This window comes from Camelina sativa, chromosome 5 (genome assembly GCF_030686135.1).
Source record: "Camelina sativa cultivar CO46 ecotype springtype chromosome 5, ASM3068613v1".
Classification (NCBI taxonomy): Eukaryota; Viridiplantae; Streptophyta; class Magnoliopsida; order Brassicales; family Brassicaceae; genus Camelina; species Camelina sativa.
In genome coordinates, this window is record NC_141884.1 from 27,364,744 (window position 1) to 27,370,860 (window position 6,117).

At 45.0% G+C, this 6,117-nt stretch overlaps 1 non-coding gene across 1 annotated transcript; it reads left to right on the plus strand.

The window, feature by feature from the left end:
- The first annotated feature begins 5,555 nt into the window (after positions 1-5,555).
- Positions 5,556-5,662, plus strand: LOC147944460 (small nucleolar RNA R71). The gene has a single exon (XR_015558713.1). It is a non-coding gene; the product is annotated as a small nucleolar RNA R71 (small nucleolar RNA).
- Positions 5,663-6,117: the final 455 nt, after the last annotated feature.

Here is a 6,117-nt window from a genome sequence, read left to right on the forward strand (position 1 = left end):
TTGTCGTTCTCAATACTCTCAAGGTTTCACAACCAATAGCACAATGGAAAGGCGTCACTCAACAATTCACAACAAGGCTTGAAAGAAAGGTTTGGGTTCAAGGGTAGGGAAAAACAAATCGGGTTAAACGAAAAGATTGACAAAAATGGAGTGCTAACCCGAGTTTAGAGTTATCATGAGCAAGTATTCAAATTCCATAAGAAAGACAATTTAAGTTCAGTTTAAGTCCAATAATATAGAGATGATTCAATGTTCAAGCAAGTGGAGGAAGCATTCAAAAGACACAAGGTTCTAAACAATGATTTTCATTTTTTTTTTCCAAGGATTGATCTAGCAACAATGAACTGTGATTAAGGGCTATTACTTCAACCCTAAGGTTTGACTTCAAACAAGGTGGTTTTAATCATTGTCCCCTAAAATGCATATTCAACAATCCTATATGAAGTAATCTAGACTCAATCCTAATATGTAATGCAACTACATGAACACTCGTTTTTTATTATTTTTTAAAAAAAAAAAATTCAAAATTTTTTTGGGTTATTTAATGCAAATAGATGCAGACTCAAATGAATAAAACTAGCATGCAAAAATTTGAAATAAGAAAATAAGAAAATAAGAAAATAAGAAAATAAGAAAATAAAACACAATGTTATATACATTATCAGACTCTCCCCCAAACTTAAATTACACAGTCCTCTTTGTAAATAAAAGTCTAAAAAAGAAGTCTGAGAATCACACAAAATGAAACAAAACTAAATGCAATGGTATAGACAATAGTGTGGATGAAAGTGGTACCTCATGGGTTAGTGAAGAAGGAGGTTGTATAAGCCTCCATGCTCGCCAACGTATAGCCAGGGTCGTCACCGGCTTTAACAGGCGCCGGGATTCACTCATTAGAGAGCTCGGTTATGTGCAGAGACGACTTGCTCGGACCAGCATTCGAGGGGTTGATCGTGTAAGGCATCGCGTAGCTCATCGGGTAGTACGATGGATATGGTGGGACAGGTCCGGAATGGTCAACCGTGTGAATGCTCGTAGGGTGCATCGCGTACGTCATCGGATACTGCATCTGATATTTTGGAGGGAAAGGACCCGAGTGGTCACCTGGATGTGTGCTCGATGGTGGCATCGGATACGACATCGTGTACCCCATCGGGTTAGGCATCAGATAGGCATCTGAGTGGCTTCTCCGCGATCTATTTGGTCTGGTGACATTCTCCTTTGCTTGGGGCTCGTAAGATGATGCTCTGTGAGGCTCTGGAGGTTCTGATCCTCGAATTCCTCCTAGTGGTTCGCTCCTCCTCATCCATGTGGGTGCATATGCCAAAGTGGGAGCTGAGGCACAACTTGCCTTGTCTTGCAATTCTCTAATCTGTCCTCCCATTACCTTCACTGAACCGGTAAGGTCCTTCACTTTCCTAGCCAGGAACTTATTCATCCTCTTCAACCATCCAATCCTCTTGTGAGCTTCCCTCACCCCAACAGGTTGCTTTTGAGAGCAAACATACTCCTCAAAGTCATAGTCTTCCGAGTTGTCTCCCTGTCCTTGCCCAGTCGGCTCTATTTCTTCCACTTCGGATTCCTCCTCAGGGTTGTACAGCTCCTCCAGTGGTGGCATGAAGTCTATGTTGTCCCCTAGCCGGATTTTTGTGCACACGACGTTAGGCAGGATCATTTGGGTGGCTCCCGCAGCTGGATGAACGAATTTGAAGAGTAACATGTCATTTGGCCTCTCATAGGCCAAGAATCTCGCCAGTGTCAGGTACTCGATGTCTAGCCATCTCGGCTCATGTACCACTCCCTTCAAAGGCACATCGCAGGCTACCAAAATTGGTGTGACCAATCCTCCTATGGAGATATCTCCAGCTCCCTCTCTTCTCTCAGTTTTCATTGCCCATGACTTTAGGTAAAGGAACTGATCGAGGTAAAGGAACTGATCGAGCAGCACAAAGATCATACTAGTGTATGCAGCATCCCCTACCAGCGGTCTACCATCCCTAATATTGTCTAATACTCCACACACGGCAATGTCTAGCAGCTGGAGCTCATGATCATTCACATTCCCAGTCTGCGTCCTAGCGAATAAGGTGCAAGCTAGAGACTTGTGGAAGTACCTCAAAACTGGGCTCCTTATTTGAGCAGATTTGGAGCTTGTAGACTTGAGGAAAGCTTGTCGCCTATTGTCAGCCATAGGGACTTCATCTCCTCCTTGCTCACCTCCGTGTTCTCTCCCCTATCGGCCTTGAACCCATACAACTTCTCCATCTCCTTGAAGGTAAGTCGGTATTCCTTGTTGCGCACGGAGAAAGTGATGAACCCGATCCCCCCCATCGGGTAGTAGGGTCGGGTGGTCTTCAAAGTAGTGCAGCCGCAGCATGGAGAGGAAGTGAACCGTATCCTCCTCATAAGCTTCGAGGTTGGCTCGCATCATCTGGCCTACGTGGCACATGTCGAAAAGGAATTCGACATCTCTATTGATCCCCAACTGCTTCCATGTGAGGGTAGTGGGTTCCTACAAAGCTCATCTTGCGGACGACCTTGAAGAGCTTGGCCGGTATCTCCACCTCTTTCTGCTTCAGCCTCCACAAAGCCGGACGTGTGCGTTTTCTCTGCTCCTCCTCTCGGTCATGGCTCTCCTCCCCGTGTCTCGATCTTCTTCTTCAGCCGCCCTCTCGGTCACCTTCTCAACCCTTTCAGAGGCCGGTCTCTTCCCCCTTGCAACCGCGGCTCTGCTCCTTAACCGTGAGGTTTGGATTTCCTCCGGTTCCTCCATCTGCATCAGAATCGACCTTCATTGGGTTGGTTACGGTTCGTTCGAACGTAGACAGGTCCCTACGTCGAGGAGATCGGCGGACAGCACTCGCCACCGGGCTTGGTGAACGAACTTGGGGGTCTGCACAATCGGTTGCTCGAGCACCTGCTCGGGTGACTGATCGGGTTGAGCATCAGGTTGGGGATGCGAAACGTCCAGCCAATGGTTGGGAATGCAGAACGTCTCCTTCTTCTTGGGAACCGCGAGGTTCGACGGCATCACGTCCTGTTCTTCTAGCAGCGGCGGAGGTTGATCTGCTCCCCTTCTTTTGGTAAGTCTTCATCTTTGGAGCCATTGTTGAATCCTTGAAAAGAAAAGAAGCTAAACTTCGAGATTAATAGGGTTAGTTTCCAAGAGATTAAAGGCTCTCTATTCCCTTGAGAGAAAAATACAAAGTTGGAAGGCAAAAAGCTTTTAGGGTTGAGAGACTTATCGATTTCGTGATGCTGAGGGAGAAGGGTCCTAGTCCTTTTAAATAGAAGAGGGTTAGCAACTTGGGCTTCGCCGAGAGTGGGCTAGGGTTTTTGGAATTCAGACTCCACTCGCCACCCGAGTAGGAACACGATCAGGCGCGTCGGGAGAGTCTCGGGTTCCCCAAAATTTCCATTTTTTAAATATATATATATGTATATATATGTAAATATGTAAAAATCGAAAATAAGACAAAATAAGTAAATAAAATTAAAAGAAAATAAAAAGGATACCTTTGGGACTTCCTCCCAAGTGAGCTTGTTTTAAGTCACTAAGCTTGACTCTTCATGCTCTTCAAGCATGAGTTTTAGGAGGGAGAGGTTCTGGAATCCTCTCCACTGAAATAGACTGGTCCAACCAGTTTTCCTGGTTTTGTCCAGGTTCCACAGAAAATGTAGTATTGGTTTCTTTGTGATGCTTGACTCTTCTCTGTTTTGTCCTGGTGGAAAAAAACTTGAGCATCAATGGTTGGCTTCTTAATTCCCTTCTTGATGCCAAATTCCATTTTGAAGTGCTCTTCGTGCTCAATTCTAATCTTGCCTCGTTTCACATCAATCACTGCTCCTATTGTTGCCAAGAATGGTCTTCCTAGGATCAGTGGATCTTCTGGTTCCTTATCCATATCAAGGACCATAAAATTGGTAGGGACTTCCACTTTTCCGATCCTGAGAGGCAAGTTTTCCAGGATACCAATGGGGTGTCTGATTGTTCTATCAGCTAGAACCAAATACAGGCTACTTGGTTTAAAACTGCTGAAACCCATCTTGTTGGCAACTGATAGTGGCATGATGCTGACTGAAACTCCTAAATCGCATAAGCAGTTGTCGAAAATCTGAAGTCCTATCGAACTTGGCAAAGTAAAAGAGCCAGGATCCTCAAATTTTTCCTCAATTCGCAGTTCAGGATCTAAACAAACTCCACTCCTCAGAATTGCATTCCCAATCTCCTTGACAGCTTCCTTAACCTCAATCTCCAGCTGAGCTGTCTCCGTGACGATTTCCTCTTGAAGTTCGTGTGGTGGCAAGAGCTTAGGAGGTGGAGCTTTTCGCTTGGACATACGCTCTGCAAGCGCCTCTAATTGGATGTCAAGTGCAGCTTTGAACCTTTCCTCTAATTTCCCTTCCTCTGCTGCAAGCAGTTGAGGTTGATCTCTCATCTGAACGTCTACCCGATGTATCATCCAATCACCATCATCGGGTGTGTCATCGGGTTCAGCCTTGGGTTGTTCTTCGGTTTGTGATTCTCGAACCAGTGCTCGATCATCAACTCGATCAGTCTCCTTGGTTTTAAAGGCTCGGGTTCATACTCAGATATGTAGTACTGGTACTCATTCATCCCATAATGATTCATATCTTCCTCATCTTGAACATCGCTGTCCTCAATGAGGTAGTCCTCAAAGTCATTATCACGAAAGATGGCTTGGGCTGTTGCATAATCTTTTGGGTTCTGAACAGCTTTACTTGGAAGCTGGTTGATTTTTGGAGGTGGTTGATTGTTGTGGTGGCCTTCTAGGTATCTCATCTTAGTGTTGAGAGAATCATACTTGGCATTCAGATCATTATACCCAGAATCGATCTTGTTGCTCATCTCCGCAAACCGTTTTGCATTGTCCAGAGTAGCTGATGCCTGACTTTGAATCATCTGCTGAATTAGGCCGCATAGATCAGCTTCTTGAGATTGGTTCTGCGGGCCTTGCTATTGTTGGAATCCAGGTGGTGCAATTGGTTGATGGTAAGTACCAGAATATTGCTGCTTAGGAGCATAGCCTTGATTGTATTGAACGAAAGGCTTTTGTTGACCCTGATTCCCTTGGACCGCCGATGGGTAGATTTGGTCATGAGGATTTGCAACATTCGGGTTACAGTAGGACAGATTCGGGTTCGGTTTGTAGTTGTTTTACCTTTTGTTGTAACCTCCTTTGTTGTTGATGTAGTTCACATCCTCTAACTGAGCATTCTCCCCATCTTGTTGCTGAAAATGGTCTTCCTCTGATATAGCATGGATATGCTTCTGCTGGCTGAGGAGATTATCCAATTTGTCATTGAGGGCATTCATGTCTCTCTTGTACTTGGCATTATCCTCTCCAGTAGAGCGTATAGTGCCATCATACTCCTCATTGTAATCGCCATCAGATTGAGCCAAGTTCTCCACTAGATCCTAACCTTCATCAACATCCTTGTTGAGGAAGGTACCATTGCTTGCGGTGTCCAGAAACATCCTGATCTTAGGGACTACACCCCGACACAGTGTACTTAGCAATTATGCATTGCTGAATCTATGATGAGGGCATCTGCTTGTGTATCCCTTGAAACGTTCCCAAGCTTCACTGAACGTCTCATTGTTTTCCTGAACAAAGCTGGATATGTCATTTCGCAGCCTTGCTGTTCTAGAGTTGGAGAAGAATTTGGCTAGAAACGCCTTCTTGCATGCTTCCCAAGTGGTGATGGACTCCTTAGGGAGTGATTTCTCCCAAATGTGTGCTTTGTCTCCCAAAGAAAATGGGAAAAGCCGGAGTTTGAATCCATCTTCACTAACTCCATTGATCTTGGTTAGGCTACAGAGCCTATCAAACTCATCCAGATGGTCCAATGGGTCCTCCATTGGCAATCCATGAAACTTGTTGCTTTGTATCATCTGGATGAGACTACTTTTTATCTAAAAGTTGTTGTTCTGAACAGCAGGTGGCACAATGCCATGTCTTTGAGTATGAGTAGATGGAGCATGTCCTGCTACTATGTTGGTCCTCTCTTGAGAAGCTGGTGGACCATTCTGATTATTCATTGTCTCCTCAATTATTGTTGGTTGTGGTTACTGCACTTGTTGTTGACGGAGTA